The following is a 22,331-nucleotide window of genomic DNA, read 5'->3' on the forward strand; positions in this document are numbered from 1 at the left end:
CTAAATTAAGAAAATTATTATCCAAAATTTATAGAAATAAGGTTTCCAAAACCTTACAGGGTAAATCCGTTGGTTGAAAGTGAACATTACTTTTGTATTTCTTTGGAGAGATTAAAAACAGAATCTTTTTCCCCTGTGGGGGTGGGGTAGGTGAGAATGGATGTTCCCCCTGCCTGATTGTTTCCGTCACAATTCTTGGTGGCAGTAAAAACCAGTAAAAGCATATCATGTATTTTAAAAGGATATTGGATAGAGCTCAGTGGCTCATCAAATTGTTTTGAGAGTTAGAGAACCAGATTCAGGGCTGAGCAGCCAGAAACAGTGCCCAAAATCACATTGCACAACGATTCCCATGAGGTTGCCAGTGCCATCTAGAGACAGACTGACAGACGCCACAGCCTGTCCCAGTGACACAGCTAGCACTGGCTGACTCTAAGTGCTGCCACCTCTGCCCCAGACTTGACCTTCCTGCAGTTGCTCCACCGTTAGTGTGAGAGAGAGTTCTTTCTGGTCTCTTCTTGTCCTGCTTGTTAGTTGCCCATTTCTACTCTGGGCTGGGCATGTGTGTTTGGCATAGCCCGTGTCCTGGCCGAGTAGGACATGTGGAAAAGTGTCTCACCTTCTGAAATCATGAGATGGTGTGAAGTTCTTAAATTTAAGATGTGGAAAACTCTTTGATCTTCTGAAAACATAAGGTGGGGAAGTTCCCAGACTTAAGAAGGGAAGTTCAGATGCTAGGCAGACAAAAAGAGTGATAAACGTTGACTGCATGTTTTAGATGTAATGTGTGCTGAGCCCTCACTATGTGCTAGGTACCATGCAAACTGTCTTACAGGTGTTATCACAGGCCATTCTCACAACATTAGAAATGAGGTAATAGGCTGAGAGAGTAAGTAACCTGCCCAAGATCATACAGTTAGTCAATGTCGAGCTAGGACGCGAACTCAAAGCTGATTCCAAAGCCTGTGCTCATAACTGTTGTATTAAACTAACTCTTTTAATACCCCCTCTCCCCATATATTTAGCTCAAAATCCTGTAAATAAATCTGTTAGATTAACTCTACTAAGTTTATTAAAGTCATATATATGGTATATCTATGTATTTAGACATTTTAAAGGAAATGAAAATTTGTGGCTTTAATTTTATCTATTTTCAACTAATTGAATGATTTTTTTTCTTTTTTTCATTTTGTGGCTATTTTTCTAATTCACTTTGCCACAGGCTACAATCTGATAAAATGCTTGCTTTCTGAATATCAGTGCTTAGAAGCCAGTTATTGAGTGTAATAGAGGTCAGCAAGAAGGAGAGGGGACATAGAGTGACCAAAATAGAGGCAGGGAGGAAGAAACATCACACACATATACACACACACAGCCCTGGGAGAGGGAGAGACAGAGACAAATATATATGGAAGGAATGGGGGGACACATGCATGTTATTCTACAAGCAGCATCCTTTATAGCCTTTTTTATTTGCATTGGTAGGTTGAAAAACGATGAAACTCCTCCTCTGCTTTAGGAAAGTCATTAAGGCCTTTTTTTTTTTTAAGTTAGAATCAGTGCTTTCTTAATAAGTTTTAAGCCTTTATACCAGTTTGCATTTTAAATTGACTTATGTACTTCTATTTTAAAGCTAAAAAAAAATGATATCTAGGAGTGAAACAGGAGCTGTTATTTAACTTGGGACATATCCAACTTGGTTTGGGGGGAAAATCATAAAGGCAAACTCTCGTAGTTACCATGATGTCACCCAAACTAGAGTATTTCTTCATGAACCACAGCTCTTGTTAATTATTCCTTTAGTACGAGTCCGTCTGTTCTGCAGATTTTTCTTTGCTACCAAATCAGCACTTTATAATAATGTTATTTTGTTCACTTGTGCCTTTGGGACTAAATGGGAGGCTGTAATTTTTGTGAAATTGAGTAGATCAAATGCCCTTCCACACACATATTGTTGTAAACAGTCTAAATGTGAGTTGGGTGATAGAGAAATACTTAATGTAAGGTAAATGTCCATGAAGTTGAAAGTGATTTTTATTCTCTTTAAGTATTACATTTTTAATATTAAATATACTATGCTTTTTGTCCTTATCCTAATCTGATCTTTCCTAGAATATAAATTTAAATTTGAGAACTCGTATTTCTCTGTGAATTTTTTTGTTTTTGGTCCAGTGCAGGCTGTATACAATGGGTTTTTGTATAAATGCAGTTGATGTTATATATATACTCTGCTATTCCACTACTTAACTTTGAGATTTATTCCTCCTTTATGAACCGGTTTAGTGGACCAGCAATCCTCAAATGGGCAGTAGTCCTTTTATTAAGCTACCAGGTTGAAAACAGGATATTGGCATATACACAGTTTCTTATCTTTATGAACATTAGCTAATGGTGCATTTAATTAGTCATCTAAGTAAGAAATGCCATACTGGGCCAGAGCAGTGATCCATCTGGCACAGACTGTCCTAAAAAGCTGCACCAAGGAATCAGCTTACTTATTGGAATTCTGTCATCACTAAAGGATACATAGACCATTTCTAATTTCCCTTAATTTATATACTGTACTCAGAATTCATGCATTCATTTAAACTCTTCAACATTGCGATCTGTTCTGATTACATACGCTATGTATGTATTAAGCTAAAACACCTATTTTAGATCTGTTGGAATTGGTAATTCTAGGGTAAAATACCATTTATAATATGAACTTCAGTTCTTTCCTTGCTCACATGCTTCTTCAAGTTTCTTCACCTATAAAATATAAAATGATTTCAGTTTTTTCCCCCCAGTCTCAAAATCTGTTCTGTTATTTCTAATATGGCCAATTTATGAGGTTTTCTTTCTCACCCTCCTTCTTACCATTTTTTCTTTCTACATGCAATTTAAATATAGAATATTAGGCAAATTCTTTATGTATAATGAAGGAGGACCAAGTTATAGAGGGCCACTGAATTCCTTTGAATTATCTGATGGCCATAACTGAAAGTTTTGTGGATTTTAGGAGAAACAATATTTCATAGCTGTAGTTCAGAGAAAACAGGTATAGCTTATATTGATTGCTTTGTGATATGGATTTATTGAAGATTCTTTCATGAGACATGAATTCTACTTTTCATTTTGCTGGAAACTGATTTCCAGTTTGAAGGCATTGTTCATTCTTTCTTTCATTGTTCTTTGTGCAGTGCTTACCATGAGAAATTAGAGTTTGAGTGTGGCGAAAAATTGTATCTGTTACATTGCTGAAAAATATTTACAGTCTACCAGAACTACTAAAGAATGAAGATAGTATTTTCCTCTTAGCAGGGAAAAGAGGAATTTAGAAAAAAAATTGTAACTCTTCTAGGTTGACTTCTATTTTTGAAGTTATTGGTTATCCCCTAGAAAATAAAAGGGCTGAAGTGAGCTTTATAAAAGTTGTTTCCACTTTTGACGAAGTTAATGCAGTTGGGTAACAGTTTGTGGGGCACATACATATTACAGCATCTTCAAGAAGAGACTATCAAATACTGAAGTCTTTTGGTATTCAAGTAACTCAACCCCCTGGAATAGAGTCAAAGTAAATCTGCTTTAATACCAAGTTCCTCTCCATAGTGAATATTTTATTGTGTGTGGTATTAAAATTCATGAAAAACAGTAAAGCCACAGGCTCTGTGATATTTATTTGTATGTATCTCTTCATTACGTATAATGTTGAACACATAGAAGAAAACTAACCCAGGAGATATTTACCTTAATGTTCTACATAGACTCATATGTTAAGAGGTCTTTTTTTTTTTTTTTTTTTTTTAAGCTGAGAAATATATTTTATTGTCATGGCCAGAATGTGAGTAGCATGTTTGTATATAAAACAAAAGTTTAAAAGAGTAACAGTTATTCATATTGTGTGCAAGAGGAAGGAAGGGAAGGAGAGGGAGAAAGAGACAAACACTAACTATAGGGAGAGGAGGTGTGTATGATAACGTTTCAAGAAACAATACATACTCCATATGCTGTGTACTTCCATTTTGTTAAAATGCAAAACAAAACAGCAAACACCATAGGTGAAGGTTGTATTATTTATAATTGGTATCCTGGAAGAGTGTGTTCTTACCTTCCCTCCCCTTTCCTTCATCATTCTTAACCATTAGTGCAATGATTTGAGACTGTGAGGGAGGTTTTTTTTGTGTGTTAATTTATGCTGAAAATTCCCAGGACACAATCAAGTATTTAGAAGACTAGCATAATGTATTTAGGTCTTTGGGGAACTTTTAATCATGAATCTGTTGAGTCTCTGCTCTGTGTAAAGCAGTAAATTATTTAAATGGCGTGTCTTTTAGTCAATAGGGATAATTTGTTCCAAGGAGTCTTCACTTTCTCCAAATAACTGAGGACATTAGTATAGTAAGGCCACAGTTCCTGGGTAATGTGTCTTTTTAAAAAAAAAAAATTTATTTAGGCTGTGCCGGGTCTTAGTTGTGGCACGCGGGATCTTCATTGCGGCATGGGGGATCTTTAGTTGCGGCATGTGGGATCTTTAGTTGCAGCATATGGACACTTAGTTGTGGCGTGCATGCGGGATCCAGTTCCCCGACCAGGGATCAAACCCGGGCCCCCTGCATTGGGAGCACGGAGTCTTACCCACTGGACCACCAGGGAAGTCCCAGGGTAATGCGTCTTGATAGTTAAGTAATCACCTTGATTTTTTGTTTTAGAATAGGTATGTTACTTTCATTGTATGATAAGCAGTGGGTGCATCTAGTAACAAATTAAATGTACAGTTTAGAAAGAAAATATTCCTACAAAATATTTTCTGATTAATGACATGTTAAAAAAATCAGATTCTGTTGAGTATAAAGAACTGAAGCCAATAAGTGTTATCTCATAGTGTCAGGAATGTAAGGTGTTCCACATGAGAGAATTTTCCGGAAAAGGAAAATTAGGAATTATAACTAATAATTTTATTGTAAATTTTAAGAAGTTAATGAAAACCTTTAATGTATGTATGTGTATGTGTATATCTGTACATCAGGAGAGAAAGAGAGAAGTATTTTAGACATCCAGAAAACTACAGAAACTATTTTGGTAAATATCTGTGTTACCCATTGTATTAAATCTTAACATTTCTTCCCTGACTTCTCAGCGCATATGGAATAGCCATCAGTCACTTAGAGTTGATTCAGGTTAATCATTATGAATGAATACTAATTAGTGAGCTATGCCGTGCCTCACTTACTCTTACTCAGTTCCCTTAGAGCTAAATGTAGCATATTCTTCTGATTCATCCCTAATGCTACATGTTTGTTACTAATGTACAACAGTGAACCTTCCTCTTTTGTCCTCTTATTTAAAACAACTGTGGAAGAATGGAACAGATTTCTCAAATGAGCAGCCTGGATTTACATGTTACTCCTATGGGGCAAATGTGGTATTTGTGACTAATAGTTTTATTCCAGTTTACTGCAGATTATAACAGTGAAAAAGAAAGACTGAGATTCTGCATTTTGGAACTGTCTCTTTCTGGTTTGGACAAGTTATTTAACCACTCTGTTTTGTTAATACCTTTCCCACAGGGAAGCTCTGAGAATTAAGTAAGCTAATGTAAATTTCTGGCACACACAAGTTGCTCAGTAAAAGGTTGCTTTAATATCACTACCCTTTTTTCAAGTGGTTGAACTTGCTGAAAGTCTGATTTCCAGATGAGTGGGGGCATTTCTGCACAACAATATTCAAGAGTTCTCTTCACGTCCCTCCCCAAAAAAGCAGATTTTAACATTAGATTCATCATCCAACTCTTAGAACCCCAGCTGATTGTTTTCATAATACTTTTGGTTTATTTTTGTATGTAAGGTCTGATAGGCACATAACAAATGCTTTGTGAGCCTTAAACTAAGTGAAAATAGATTGTTCAGATGAAAGGTATGTGGATAAGTCAGTTTTGGGGCAATTCTAGAGAACTCTTGCCAGAACTGGTATCTTTGTTTTGGTCTTCAGAGACTATTAAATATGATCACTGAGTCATACTTGCTGTTTTCTCTGTCCCCTGGCTATTTCTCTTAAGACCCTGAAGCTTGGCTGCCACACGCAAGATGTTTAAAAGGCAGCCTAGGCCTTAGCCCAGGAGGAGTTTGTTTATTTAAAGAAAAATAATTAAGTTCAAACATCCCTACCATGTCATAGCTAGTCTAGTCATGTTAGAGTTAGTGAGTTCTTTTGATTCTTTCTGGTGGTCATGGTGCCTAAAGGTAACAGATAAATGTGAAAGTAGTTAAACTTTTCCTGAGATTACTTGGAATTTTATAATGTAATCTCAAACAAATCCCTAAAGGAGTGGGAGGAAAGGGAATGCCATTTATTTTGCTAGTTGTTTTTTAATGGGACTCATATAATTCAAATCTTTCACCACTTCTTTCTAGGGTTATGATACAGATGATTTAAAAACAAAACAAAAACTGAAAAAAAAAAAAAAGCCACGCACTATGGTAGCTATATCTTCATTAATTCTTTGAAGTTTGGACCATAAGAATCTTTTCAAAGGGATAGTATAACTTCATAGATGTTTCGATACAAAGATACAAAAATTGATTACATTTGTGTTTCAAATGATTATCATCTCCAAAATTTATGACTGACTTCTCCTTACATATTCTCTGCCAGATGAGGAAATCCGAGGCAGATATTTTGGGCTTGCCTGGGGTACCAGGGTGTATCTCTTTAATTAGATAACTTTTAAAAACCAAGTCCTAAAGGAAGTGAAGGAGGAATTAGTACAAGTCCTGAGGCACTGAAGTGAGAACATGCTTGATGTGTTTAAGGAAAGAGGCCAATGTGCCTAAAATGGAGTGAACAAGAGGGAGAGTGGTAGGAGATAAGGTTAGAGAGTTGGGGAAGGGAAAATCAGATCGTGGTCCTTATGGTCTTTGTAAGGATTTTGGCTTTGAAACTGGTGTGATGGACTCAATTAGAGGGTTTGAGCAGAAGAATGACATGATCTGATTTTCTTTTGAAAAGGACTAATCTGACTGATTTGTTGAGGTGAGCAAGGGAAGAAGCTAGGAGGAGATCAGATGGAGAACTATTACAGTAATGCAGATGAGAAATAAGGTGGCTTGGACCATCATAAGAGTGGAGGTGGTAAAAGTGGTCATATTATGGATATCTTTTGAAGTTGGAGCTCCCAGGATAAATACCTAATGAATAGTGATGAATACTTCTGCACATAAAGTCTGGTTGATCCCTTTTTAATGATGTTAAGGTTAATCACTGGGTTCAGGTTTTGTAGCCTGATTTATCCATTATAAAGTTTCCCATCAACCTTTTATCTAATGGTTTTAGCAACCATTCATCAATTTTTAGATTTATTATTTCATTAACTATTACAAAATGGGTATTCTCTAATTCTGTCATTCCTTCTACGTTTATTTTTTGGAATCCTATAAAGGAGGGCTTTCACTTACTGACTGCCTGGTTACTCTGGGGTGCCTTTCATATAAGAAAGGCAGGATACATACTTGATTCTTTTCCATTATCAATTTTCAGGATAATTAGTTCTTGCTCTAGTGACTATCAAAGACGATGGATTTTTTTAAAAATACATTTAATGTTTCAGTCAATGGTAGTCGTTATCATTTTGATGTTCAAAATGTCATTATCGTTTGATGTTCATTTGACTTTAAAACATGTCTTCAAGTACAAACTATGAAACAAGATATATTCTGAGGAGTCTAACTTCCATGCCTGTCCTTTCCAACTTGCTTTCTCTTTCCTCTGTAGACAACCATTTAAAAATGATTTTGGTTTATTCTTCAACCGCTTGTTGAAGAAAAGCAGTTCTGTAATAATATTTGTATTCCCCCCAATTTTTTTTTTACTAAAAGAGCAGCATTTTGTGGGATATTAATTCAGTTACAGGATGGGAAGTAGGGGGTACTACTGGGTTCCTTGAGGGTTATTCTTGAGATCAGTCAACTTTTCACTCCTTATAAAAGATTTTTTTTTATATTCCTAGCTGTCACCTCAAAGAACATACATGTTTGCAAAAGAAAAAGGCCCTCACCCACACTATTTGGCAATACTTAGGAAGATCACACGTCCAGCAGTTCCCCTTCTAGGAGTCTTTCCCAGAGGTTGCACTAATAAAATTACAAAGTGATAGATGCCTTTATTCTGTTCCTTGAAGTTCGGGGACCATGTCTTGATTGTCTTTTAATTATGGGCTTTGTTTGTTGGCGAAAAGAAACAATACTGATGATGTAGTTGACATTAACATTAATGGTGTATGTGTGGAAGAAATGGCATTTTGAGACTGCTGTTTTGACATACTGTCAGGTTAAATATTTCATCAGTTAACATTAAATCATTCATAAAGTTATTCATTCTTTCGATGAATATTTACTGAGCACTTATGGCATGGCAGTCGTTGTCTTAGGTGCTCGAGAGATACCAGCAAATAAGAGAGAAAAAAAATCTCCCTTGGAGCTTAGATTTCTATAGATGTGAGGGAGAAACAGAAAAGCATAATAAATAAGCAATTAACTTACTGTTTTCAAATGTGCAATTTTAGGGAATTCCCTGTCAGTCCAGTGGTTAGGACTCGGCACTTTCACTGCCTGGGCCTGGGTTCCATCCCTGGTTGGGGGACTAAGATCCCGAAAGCTGCACGGTGCAGCCAAAAAAACAAAAAACAAAAACAAAAAGCCAAATGTGCAATTTTAGGGTTCCTTTTCTACGTCTTCCTTTCCTCTTTTTCCGGTCTGTAAGTGGCATCCTTAGGAATTGCAGGAGTCTGATGGTGAAAGGGATTGAGGACTGAAGCGGTTGTAGATTTTTATACTGAGTATGTGTAGCATAACTGTGTAATTCTGGTCCCTCCCACCTCATTCTCAGCCCAGTTAATGTTTTTTATTAGAAGGTTGCTTAAGAACTGTTTTGATAGTTCCCTCTAGCCACTAATATTTAGATAATTGTCCTTAAAGATTTTATATTTTTGTTATAATATGTTCTTAATTACATCTCTATTTCAGAAATGACCATTAAGAAGTAGATGCCCAGATGCCAAAGTAATGAAACAGTCAATTTGTCATAAAAGTAAGATGCAGCTGTGGCTTTTCAACCAGATTAGTAAGTGTGGCTAAATTTTTTTTTTTTAACTTTATACTTACTTTATCTACTTTGAAAAACATTTAATAAAAAATATAGTGGACTTTTAAAAAAGTGTCAACTTGTATTTCTGTTTTTCCTTTGAGTTGTGGAACAAATTCTAGCATATATCTCTAGAAAATGTATGTCTTTGCTTTACTTTTTTAAGAACTGTAAAGTTAATATTATAAAATTTTAGTTTTGAGGAAATATATGAAAAAGAGTCACTATAATAACGCTCTCCAAATACAGCCACTCTTATAATTTTTGGATATTTGTTTTCCCTTCTGGTCTTTGTTCTACACATTTAAAAAAAAACAAATTATGATCAGAGTGTTGTAAAGAGTATGCTTCTTGTATATCTTTTAAAATTAAATTTGTTAAGATGTCTCTTCCTGGGAATAAAAATACCCTTCAGAACAGTGTTTCTTATTGGAGTGATGAAAATGTTCTAGAATTAGGTGGTGGTGATGGTTGTGTAACTGAATTTTACATGTTAAAGGGATGACTTTTATGACATGTAGAATAGCTAAAAAAAAAAGGTACCCTTCAGAATATCAAATCTTGGCAAGAGTAAAACCCAATTAAGTACTAATGTCTTAGAATATGAAAATGTGCCACTCATTATTATGTACTTAGCAAAAATGATTTGATAGTAGAGTATTTTTATAATAAAATAAAAAATTTTGTAATAAATATTTTAATGAAGATAATAACATACTTTTATTATTTGAGACTTAATATTTCTTAAGCTTTGTTAATACCAAATGTCATAATAATCTAAATGTACTATGCTAGCATTTTGTAACTTTTCATTTTCAAAAGACTTTCTGTTTGAAACTAACATTTCAACTTTTCTACCTGAAATTTTTTTAGGGACAAAATTGTATCTATTTTTCTCAGAAGAGAATTCCACAAGGTAAGACATTGTTAATATAGTAATAAAACAAATATGGTTGAATATAGACTTAATTGCTCTGGCTTTTTTTTTCTTTTTATCCTTTTCCCATACTTATTTCATATCTTTTCTGGATTATTACAAGATTCTCACAAATTTGTTAGCTATTCCTTTACTACCTCAGAATTTGCTAGCAAGACACAAGTCATCTTATTTGAAGTTAGGATTAAAAGGGTGTGATTAAAGTAGTCACCTTGAAACTCAAATACTGCTTTTCATAGTCACTGCTTATTCCTAGCATCCTTAGGAGTGGGTTTGTCCATTTTGAGAAAAAAGTTCTTTTCTTTCATTGGGGCCCATTTACCTTTTACTTCAATGGATAGTACTAAGTGACATTAGGGAGTAATGGGTTGATAGAAGCTCTCTTAGAGGCTTTAAGTTAAAGGAGATTATTTAGCAATGCTTCCACCTATGGAAATTGTGTAACTCCTATATTTAGTTTAAAAAGTAGAATGCTTCCTACCAGCTAGATAATAAAAGATTGAGTAACAGGTAGTATTAAAGAAAAAAATCCTGAATGATCACCTTGACAGTGGATTTTAAATCATCACTGACGTACATTATTATTCTCTTTAGACTTCTGAAGGATGAAATGTTCAAGTGAGTAGATAGTAAAATTTCCTTATCAGTGTGCCTACCCTATGCCAGATACTTAAAATCAATTGCTTGGCAGCATTAAGAACTTACTTTGGTTAAGTTTTCTCAGGAACCTTTGGCATAGGTAGTAGTGGTCCTTGCAGAGTAATTCAATCTGTCAACTGGAAATGCTTATAAAGTGAATTATTCAGATCAATAGCTTTCTCATTTTTTCTCCTTTTTCAGTATCCTGTGTCCTGAGGGTAACATTCACCCTCAAACACAATTTTTCCACCTGCTTTTGAAACTGCCACAGATTTAGTTAATCAAGTCAGTTTTTATCCTGATAACTGAAAATAAAGCGTTAAAATAAAGGGGACCCACTAGCTGATAAGGAGGAAGGGAGAGCAAATTACCAAGTTTTCATTTACAAGTTTCTTGTGAAACTCTTTTGCCCTATTTTTTTCTTCTACTTAACAGGGGGTTAAGGGAGGGGATCCTAGAACCCGTGTATAGCATTATCTGATCTTCCAGGGCACTACTCAAAGGCATTACTCAGGAGAAATCCAGATCCTTCTTTTCCTGGACCATAATGCTTAAAGTAAAAACAAAAACTTCAAAAAATTTAATCTTAGTGAACTTGATCTGTTACATCTTTGTCACTGTTCTTTTGGCAAATAAAGTGTAAATCTCGGACATCAGTACAATGTATGATACAATGATGATCAATTATATTGTCTGTACCCTTAGGGTTCCCCTCTACCTGTTCAATAAATATATATTTTTGTACATACCAGGTGCTTTCATAATTTTTTTAGAGTAGAAAATAATCTAAAAAAGATTATTCACCTTTATATAGTATTACCCTGCTACACAGTTAAAGGTATTAAAGGGACAATGACAACTTAAATTATTGTTAACCCTACACTTAAAAATGGTTGAAATGGTAAATTTTATGTTATGTGTATTTTATCACAATTTAAAAAATTACTGTTTAAAATTTTGGGCAACTTTGTTTATTATGAAAGAGGATGGCTTTGTCTGAAGTACCAGTTTGTTGTTGTTTTTGCCTCTCTCAGGAGGCCCTCTCCTGCCACTACTCTCCTAGGTCCTAGTAGCCACACTTCCCTTTACCCTTTGGACTGAGGGGTGGTAACAGCTCTAGCTCTCCACTGTTGCTAAGCCGGGGGAATTCCCCCTTAACCCTACCATAGTTGTGTAATACAGGTTTAACTTCTGGTATCCACTATTGACAGTTCAAAGACAAAGGAGTAAAGAAATGCAGAGAATTTCATGTTAACTAGTCCAAAATAGTATCTCAAAACATGTTGCTGCTTATGGGACACAGTGTAATTTAGATGCATGCAGAGTTTAAAATGCACAAAAATTTGCATCTTTTTATACTAGCTATTGTACCTTGTTTTGGAGTGCCATTTAAAAAGAAAAGTATCAAGCTGAGAGTTGAAGAAAAAGTAATCCTTACAAAATACTACTGTAATCAAATGGGAACATGGCCTGAAGTGTCAGGGTGATAATAAGGACCCACAGATAACCATGGATTTAAATAAAGCAGTAAGAATTCCATAGAGGGGAGAAAGACCAGGTATCTAAACAGTCACATGATTATCTTCTCCAATATTGAAGTACCAGTTTTTAACCTCAAGTACAGAAGTATTGAGTTAATGATATTCCTCAGTTTGTGTCATACCCATTTATCACTGGTTCGTTAAAGGACTGTTCTTCCATTTTCTTTTATAACTAGTCCCTATACAAATGACCTTTAAATGTGTTTGGTGTGTATCATTTTGTTTATATCTTATAAAAGGTTTTATTATTTTATGTGCCTGTGTTTTAATTATACATTAGGTCTTAATCTAATTCTTATAGTCCCCTCCACCCTCCTCTGTCTTATTTTTTCCTAAGATCTGGCCATGTTGCTGAGTGTTCTTCTAATTTGTTTTGTCCAACTGGTACATTGTATTCCAGGTTGTTTATTAAAATGAAGCTATTAAATGTAAAATTTCTTAAATGTGTAAAATGAGCATTTAAGAAAAGGTCAATTCGTGCTTATTTCTTTATATTAGAATTGAAGTTGAAGAATGCGAATTAGATCCTGTGGAAGATTAGAGGAAATATAAATATCTGTTTAGAAGTCTGTCTATCTAGGAGTCTGTTAGAACAGTCAAAGAAAAGAACTGTAGGGCCTAACAAAAACGTATATTTTTTGTCTAGAAATAGTATATTAAAATGCTTAGGTCTCAGTGTTTGCTGGTAAAAAACCTTATGGTTGAAAGATAATACCAGTAATGTTATAGAACCTCCCCATTATCTATTGCTTGTTAATTTCTCCATTAAATTATATATGAACGTTCATCTTATTTCTTTCTATTACTTCACTGAAGCAGAATCATGTTCTGTGAATTTCCATCACTGAATCTAACACAGAGTAAGAACAGTACAAATGCAAGATTCTAAAATTTGGGATGCAGAAAGACAGTTTCATCTATGGTAAGCACAGTATCAGCAGAAGTAACTTCTCTTGGATCCCCTAACTAGAAATTGTCAGAAAGTGGGAACTTTAGAATCTCCAAGTCTGTGGTGATGATATGCCTTGTAGTCGAGAAGAGGGGAGAGGGGAAAACTCCTAGGAGAGGATAAAGTGGGCCCTGACAGTACATTAAGGAGGATAATGACAGCACTGATCAGATCAGGGAGGGGCTTCTATCAGGTCGAAAAAGCTAACAAGGTACCTTCTGGGAGCAGTTTCTTTTTGTGGAAGGAGGATCTTAGGGGCACTTAGTTCTGGAGGCCAGGCGGAAATGTGGAACTGATTCAGTAGTAGTGGAATGGAAAGGGTAAGGGAACGCACATTTGCTGAAAGCCAGTGTTGAGGCTTTTTGAAAGAAGTAGTTATTTACATGTCAACACTTAAGTATTTGTAAAATCTTTGGCGGGAAGACTGGACCCTCTTGATATTGATTTGGTATCCCATGCTTTGTTGAATACTCCCCACTCTTTTTAAAAATAACAATTCAGGTAACATAGTCCCTTTCTCTGATTTCTTAAATTTTTGAGTATTTCCTGTGGCATAATAATTTCATGATTTTTACTTTGTTATGTTAACACATGCCATAAGTAGGACAGATAGTATTATCATTTTACAAATGAGGAAACCAGTAGCGGAATTAGCTTTAGATTCTTTTTACTAATCTACACTGCCACCCTATCAATGGATATTTTGCTCTATATAGAAGATGTAATTACAAGGATAGTTTTAACATGGAAGAAATGTTTCTAACCAAAAAGAACCTCATAGCCTGAGAAGTTTAAAAAACACACATATACAAACAAAAATAAAACCAATAAATAATGTAGATGGTATTCACTTAACCTTAACATTCACTGAAACAGCACTTAATAAATTAACATGGATTTTGTCCATCAGTTATATAGAAAATTATTTCATAAACTTTCCAACTTAGAACAAATACCATAAATTTAAATTTTTTTAGTTTTGAACATGCCTGTTAACTATACTTAAAAATTAGGTGTTTAATTTTAACAAGTGGGGATTAGAATTCTTTTGTGGGTATGGAACGAGCAGTTTGATCTCACATTATTTCAGAATACGGTAATCCCTTCCCCCCAAATAATTTGTTTGCAGTATGCAGGCAAACAGTATTATAAACCTGTATCTTTTATCCTGAGAGACTTAGTTGGGTTCAGACCCAGCTTTAGTGGTACAAGCACAGATCAAGATTGGTTTTGAGTAATCCAGTGCTATCCTAGGTCATTCTAGGTCTGGAGGGTCCTCAGATATACTAATCATTTGGTTTCAATACCTAGTTTACTTTTGAGCCTGTGGAAAGATTTCACATGTAGATGGTGGGATAAAGGGATACAGATCAACTCATAATCTATTAAATAGATCGGAGTTATAGCACTTCGAAGCTTAGCAATGTTTTTGTTGTTCAAAAATAGGCTGTGACAGGTCTTCTGACTGATTTCTTATTGTATATTAAGGCTTCAGATGTTACAGTTCAATTTAAGTAAATTTTAACTTTCAAAAATGTGGATAACTTCATCATTTTATAAAAGAATACAGTTATTTCGGATACATTTTTGCTTCATGTTCCATTCTTCTTTAGAATTCCATATGAGCTGCCTTGATTTTATTTTTTAGCCATTTGCTTTTAGATTAAAAAAATAAATAAAAGAAAGAAACCCTCAAAATAGGTTGAAACTCGACACAAATTGCTGCCGCAGAACAAAAGTGCTGATCAAGTTAAATCAACCCCTGCAATGTGTATTGAAAGGAAAACCTCTCCTCTCTCCCCCAATTTGAAGAACAAGCATATTCCCTGCCAAGAAGGGCTGACTTTAAATGGAGCAGCTGTCCATATTAGGAGCATAGGGTTGCTAAGGTGACCATGGCTGTTTGGAGAAGAATGCAGCTGAGAGGGCAAGTTCTTGATGTGTGAGCTGAGGGAAGGAATGTGGTGTGATTGTGCATCATTCCTCCTAATCACATGCTCACAAAGTGCTGTGTGGGCAGCATGTAGAAACTACAAGTCTGAGTGCTGGAGCTTGTGTGTGGTTAAAATCGTTTTGCTTTCATGTGAGCCAGAGGCTTACAGTTTCGGTTGAAAACATTTATCTTGTATATATATGTGTGTGTGTTGGGTAAAGGGAAGGATGTTTTTGATGGTGGATGAAATGGGAATAGATTTATTTTCCTTGGTGGACAAATACCTTCATATTGTTAAAAAAATTTTTCTTGGGATAAATGTTCTTTCCAACTCATTCCTTTCAGTCATATATACAGTGTTAATAGTTTCCCAAGTGCATGAGGTGTTCCTTGTAACTGCGTTTATTTCTTTTCCATTTTTAATTTCAGAATTATTTGGAAGTCCTAAGAATATGTTGTCTATTTGCTCCATTTCTTCTTCTTTTTTAAAAGTCCTTACTATTTCTCCAAGGGAGAATCTTATCTTAATATATTAAGTATTTCTTCCCTAAAGCATCCAAGGATAGGTTCTGGATTTTGGTAAAAAATATGATTCAAGGAGCAGTGGGAAAGGTCAAAGTAACATCCCACTTACCTGAAACACTATTTAGATTTTACCATGGGCATCATTGCTAATATTTGCAATGAGATACAGACACAAATGTTGAAGCAGACACTTACTGAAACATGAGAGTGGTTTTTTTTTAATTCTTGTTTCCAAGTCCCTACAATAACGTGTTGATCTTAAGTGACAGTATAAATATACAATATATTTAAGATGTGAAGTAGTTGGAACATTGACAGCTCTGTGGTACATTAGCATTATATTATTTTTTTCAGATAGTCTACTGGCTTTGACATGATTGCTCTTTAATTGAATTATTTATAAAATATGGAGGGAAATTAAAAGATTAAAACATTTGATCTTTGAATTCAGTTGGTTAGTTGACATATTTCATGTATACCTTGATAACTTTTGATGACATTCTCTATAAGCTGTACCCTTTCCTCCCAAACACAATAGAATATAATTGGTTTACATATATACCTCATAATAGTCCTTAACTTTAATATAGTTAAATATATGGGGTTTTTTTCTTTATAGTTTATCTTAATCTCTTCCTATTCAGAGGTCATAAAGATATTCTTCTCTGTCAACTAAAAGCTTTATGGTTATACTTTTTACATTTAATTCTTTAATCTCAATAATTGATTTTTGTGAGACGTATGGATTATGAATTGATTCTTTCTGTATGGATAATTGGTTATTCCAGCACTGTTTATTGAAATAGTTCTTCATTTCCTTCCTGATATGCAAAATTCTCTATTTCATAAATCAAGTTTTCATATATGGGTGGTTTCCTTTCTGTACTCTTTCTTCTATATCTTTGGTCTGTTTGTCTACCTCTGAATTATTACTGTACTTTCTTAGATATCTTCAGATACTCATGGTTTTGTTTCCTGTCTTGTTCCTGATCTCAAATGAAATGCTTTCAAATGTTACCATTTAAAATTACACTTGTAGATTCAATAACAAAAAAAAAACCCAATCGAAAAATGGGCAGAAGACCTAAATAGACATTTCTCCAAAGAAGACATGCACATGACCAGTAGGCACATGAAAAGATGTTCATCATCACTAATTATTAGAAAAATGCAAATCAAAACTACAATGAGGTACCACCTCACACCAGTCAGCATGGCCACCATTAAAACGTCTACAAATAGTAATTGCTGGAGAGGGTGTGGAGAAAAGGGAACCCTCTTACACTGTTGGTGGGAATGTAAATTGGTATAGCCACTGTAGAAAACAGTATGGAGGTTCCTCAAAAAATGAAAAATAGAGTTGCCAGATGATCCAGCAGTCCCGCTCTTGGGCGTATACCCAGACAAAGCTATAATTCAAAAAGATACATGAACCACTACGTTCATAGCAGCACTGTTTACGGTAGCCAAGACATGGAAACGACCTAAATGTCCATCAACAGATGAATGGATAAGAAGTGGTATGTATATATATATACAATGGAATACTACTCAGCCATACAGAAGAATGAAATAATGCCATTTGCAGCAGCATGGATGGACCTAGTGATTATCATACTAAGTGGAGTAAGTCAAAAAAAGAAAGACAAATAATACAGGATATCACTTATATGTGGAATCTAAAATATTACATAGATGAACTCATCTACGAAACAGAAACAGACTCAGATACAGAGGACAGACTTGTGGTTGCCAGCAGGGAGAGGGGGTGGGAGAGGGAAGGAGTGGGAGTTTGGGATTAGCAGATGCAAACTATTATATATAGGATGGATAAACAGCAAGGTCCTACTGTATATATCACACAGGGAACTATATTCAATATCCTGGGATAAACCGTAATGGAAGAAAATATAAAAAAGAATATAACTGAGTCACTTTGCTGTATAGCAGAAATTAACGTTGTAAGTCGACTATATTTCAATAAAATTAAAATAAAATTACACTTGTAGGTTTTTTTTTTTTTAAGAGAAAAAACCCTCCTTTATCAAGTTAAGGAGGTTTCATTGTATTCTTACCTTGTTAAGGGTTGTATTTTGATTGTTTTAAATCATGAATAGATGTTAAGCTGTATTGATAGGCTTTTCTGTAACTCAAAATGATCAAATGTTTTTCCCCTTAACCTGTTAATGTGGTCAGTTACCTTGATTTTCAAATTAGACTAACTAAGCACATTCCTGGGATAAACCCAATTTAGTCACGCTGGATTATCTTTTTTATAAATTACTGGATTGATTTGCTTATGCTTTGTGTAGGATTGTTTTTTACATCAGTGTACATGAGTCTAGCCTGTAATTTTCTTTTTTCATATTGTCCTGGTTGGATTTTTTTTTAAATCTTTTTTAATGATTATAATTTTTTTTTAATTGTAGTAAAATACACCTAGCATAAAATTTACATTCTTAATCATTTTAAAGTAGTTAGTGTTAAGTATATTCACATTGTTGTTCAACCAGTCTGCAGAACTTTTTTCAAAACTGAAACTCTGTGCCCAATAAAAAACTCTTCCACATTTCCCCCTCCCCACGTACCCTGACAAACACCAGTCTACTTTTTGTTTTTATGCATCTGGCTGCTCTAGTTACCTCTTATAAGTGAAACCATACAGTATTTTTATTATCTTTTTGTGCCTGGCTTATTTCACTTAGTTCATCCAAGTTCATCCATGTTGTAGCATGTGTCAAAATTTCCTTTTTAAGGCTGAATAATATACCACTGTATGTATAAAACATTTTGTTATCCATTCTTCTGTCAATGGAAAGTTACGTTGCTTTCACCTTTTGACTATTCTGAATAATGCTGCTACGAACTTGGACGTGCAAATATCTCTTTGAGACTCTGCTTTCAGTTCTTCGGGATATATACCCAGAAGCAGTATTGCTGGATCAAATGGTAATTTTATTTTTAATTTTTTGAGGAACCATCTTCCTGTTTTTCACAGCAGCTGTACCATTTACCTTACACCAGCAATGCACAAGGGTTCCCATTTCTCCACATCCTTGCCAACACTTTCTGTTTTTTTTTTTCCCCCCAATTTCCTGGTTTTTTTGATAGTAGCCATCCTAAGGGTAAGAGGTAATAGCTCATTGTAGTTGTGATTTGCATTTCCCTAGGGACTAGTGATGTCGAATATCTTTTCATGTTCTTGTTGGCCATTTATACATTTTCTTTGGAGAAATGTCTAATCAAGTCCCTCGCCCATTTTTAAGTTGGGTTATTTGTTTTTGTTGTTGTTGTTATGCTGAGTTGTAGGAGTTCTTTATGTAGTCTGGATATTAACCCCTTATCAGAGATACGATTTGCAAGGATCTTCTCCCATTCCATAGGCTACCTTTTCATTCTGTTGTTTCCTTTGATGCACAGAAGCTTTTAATTTTGATGTAGTCCAGTTTATCTGTTTTTACTTTTATTGTCTGTGGCTTTGATGTTATGTCCAGGAAATCCTTGCCAAATGCAATGTCATGAAGCTTTTTTTCTGTTTTCTTCAAAAAATTTTATACTTTTAGGTCTTATGTTTAGGTCTTTAATCCATTTTGAGTTAATTTCTATATATGGTGTAAGGTAAGGGTCCAAGTTTATTCTTTTGTGTGTGGATATCCAGTTTTCCCAGCACCGTTTGTTGAAAAGACTGTTTCTTCTCCCACTGAATGGTCTTGGCACCCTTTGTCCTGTTTGGATTTTGATATGATTTAGAAAGTGTTTCCCTTTTTTACTGTTCTCTAGAAGAATTTGTTTAAGGTTGTAATTATTTGTTGTTCCTTGACTATTTGGTAGGACTTACCCATAAGAAAATCTGGGCTTGATACTTTTTTAGTGGAAAGATTTTAAACTATGGCTGTTTAATTTTTTTAATGATTATTCATCTATTCAGGTTCTCTCTTTTATTTTATTTATTTATTTTTCTATTTCTTTATTTATTTAATTTTATTTATTTATTTTTTTGGCTGTGTTGGGTCCTTGCTGCTGCGTGCGGGCTTTCTCTAGCTGTGGCGAGCGGGGGCCACTCTTCGTTGCGGAGCGCGGGCTTCTCATTGCGGTGGCTTCTCTTGTTGTGGAGCACAGGCTCTAGGCGCACAGGCTTCAGCAGTTGCAGCACGCAGGTTCAGTAGTTGTGGCTTGCGGGCTCCAGAGCACAGGCTCAGCAGTTGTGGTGCACAGGCTTAGCTGCTCTGCGGCATGTGGTATCTTCCTGGACCAGGGCTCGAACCTGTGTCCCCTGCATTGGCAGGCAGATTCTTAACCACTGTGCCACCGGGGTAGCCCTGCTTGTGATTTTGGTATCATGTGAAAGAAACTTTTGCCTAATTTAAAGTCATGAAGATTTATGTTCTCTGCTAAGAGTTTTATGATTTTTAGCTCTTAAATATAGGTCCTTGATCCATTTTGAGTTAATTTTTATGTATAGTGAGGTAGAGGTCCCACCTCATTATTTTACAATTGGAAATCCAGTTGTCCCAGCACCAGTTGTTGAAGAGACTGTTCTTTCCACATTGAGTTGTCTAGGCATTCTTGTTGAAAATCAGTTGACTAAAAATGTATGGGTTTATTTCTAGAGTCTCAGTTCTGTTGCATTTGATCTATATGTCAGTACCACACTTGCTGATTTGATGTTTGATGATGGTAGCTTTGTAGTAGTAAGTTTTGAAATCAGAAAATATGAGTCTTATTTCTTTTTGAATCATTTTTAACATTGTATTTTCTATATTTTTTCAAAATATTCCTGATTCAAATTTATTGCTGTAAAATTGTCCATAATATCCTCTTATCAGTTGAATCTCTATAGCATCTGTAATGATGTTCCCTTTTCATTTTTTAGTTTGTTTTTTCTTTTACTCAAATAGTTTTTTCAGAGGATTATCATATTAATCATTGTTTTAAAGAATGAGCTTTTGACTCTGTTGATCATCTCTTGTAAATGTTTTCATACCTTTTAAGTCCTGCTGTTTATTATTTCTTTCTACTTTCTCAGAATTTTTAGGGGTCTTTTTTGCTGACCTTTTAAAAAAAACTTTAAAATTTGGATTTTTAGTCTGTAAATTTGCCTTTAAGTGCCTTCTTACCTGCTTCCCCACATGTTTTGATATATAATATTCTTGGTTTTTTTCATTTAAAAAATAAATTCTTATTTGCTCCATGAATTATTTAGAAGTGTATACTTAATTTCAAAATATATAACTTTTAAAATGAAAATTTTTATTAAACAGTTCTAAGTTGATTTCATTATGGTCAGAAACCATAATAAAATTTGAGAGACTAATTTTAAGACCGAGTATATAGCTAGTTTTCATAAATGTTCCATGTGCATTTGGAAAGAATGTGAATTCTCCAGTTTATTACAGCGCTATATAATATGTCCATGAGCTTATTAATTGTTCAATTCAGATCTTTAATGTTTGTCTGTCTAGGTTTTGTTTTGGATTTTGGTTTGGTTTTATTTTGGAACTTTTCTATCAGTTTCTCTACTGAGAAAGACATGTTAATGTCTCTCATGTAGTAGTAGGTTTGTCAGTTTCTCTGTTGTAGATATGTTAATTTTTATTTTATTTATTTTGAGGCTATGTTATTAAGCACTTACAGATTTAGAATTGTTCTTTTTGTTGAACTTTTCGTCATTATGAAAAGGCTTTCTGTGTAAAGACATTTTTAGCCTTATGGCTTTATTATTGTTGTTGGCTGTTTGCTTGGATTAATATAGCTATTCTAGCTTCCTTTTGATTATTAGTATTTTCCATTCCTTAGTTTTTCATTGGTTCTGTGTTTTGGTTTGTATTTTGTAAATAGGGTATGGTTGACTTGTGTTTTTGTTCTGATTGACAATCTTTATTTTTTTACTGGAGAATTTCAGTCTTTTGTGATTGCTGTTAGATTTGGATTTATTTCTGTCTTTGCCTGTAGTCTTTATGTTTGTCCTACTCCCCCTTTCTCCCATTCTTCCGGTTTTTTGTGTTGAGCTATGTGTGTAATGCCTTCATTGAGGCATGCTTTCTTCTCATTCCATCCCACCCCACAACATCTTGCACACATGCATGCTCATTTATAAGTTAATATATTCTTTATTCTTTTAGTGTTTTTATCTGTATATTTTAACATGTATCCTCTTTTGTAAGGAAAAGTCTAAATCAGTATCTTTAACCTGTTCCTGAATAACATAATTTTAAAATGCTCTGATTGTCCTCCTCCCAACCTGGAACACCATCCTCTATTGTTATAGTTTTGGAATATTTCTCTCCTGCATACCTACACATTTATAGACAAATTATTGTTTTAGGTAGTCAATCTTTGTTTAAATTTATTTACTCTTTTCTTGGTTCAGTATCCCTTTTTGTATTTGAGACCTTCCCTATGAGGTAATTTTTTTCTACCTGAAGTACATCCTTTAGAATTTCCTTTAGTGAAAAAGACACTTTTTTGTTTGTTATCTGAAGATGTCTTTATGTTGAAATATCCCCATTCTTGAAAGATAATTTCTCTGATTTCTCTGTGTGTAGAATTCTAAGTTTTCTCATTACATTGAGGTCGTTATTCATGTCTTTTGACTGTCAGTGTTACTGTTGAGAAGTACAATTGCCCTTTCTTTGTATATATCTTTTATTTGACTGTTTTCAAGCCTTTTTGCCCCCCTTTGGTGTTCTG

At 34.6% G+C, this 22,331-nt stretch overlaps 1 protein-coding gene across 11 annotated transcripts in view; it reads left to right on the forward strand.

Moving 5' to 3' along the window:
• FRS2 (fibroblast growth factor receptor substrate 2) overlaps positions 1–22,331 on the forward strand; it is a 119,830-nt gene that overhangs the window by 38,385 nt on the left and 59,114 nt on the right. For all 11 annotated transcript variants that reach the window (XM_082351665.1, XM_082351663.1, XM_082351671.1 and 8 more), the window contains 2 exons: positions 9,000–9,096; positions 9,991–10,033. The gene's annotated coding sequence lies outside the window, so the exon portion shown is untranslated. The remainder of the gene's footprint in view (positions 1–8,999; positions 9,097–9,990; positions 10,034–22,331) is intronic.

This window comes from Balaenoptera borealis (assembly GCF_965194805.1).
Source record: "Balaenoptera borealis genome assembly, chromosome: 13".
NCBI lineage: Eukaryota > Metazoa > Chordata > Mammalia > Artiodactyla > Balaenopteridae > Balaenoptera > Balaenoptera borealis.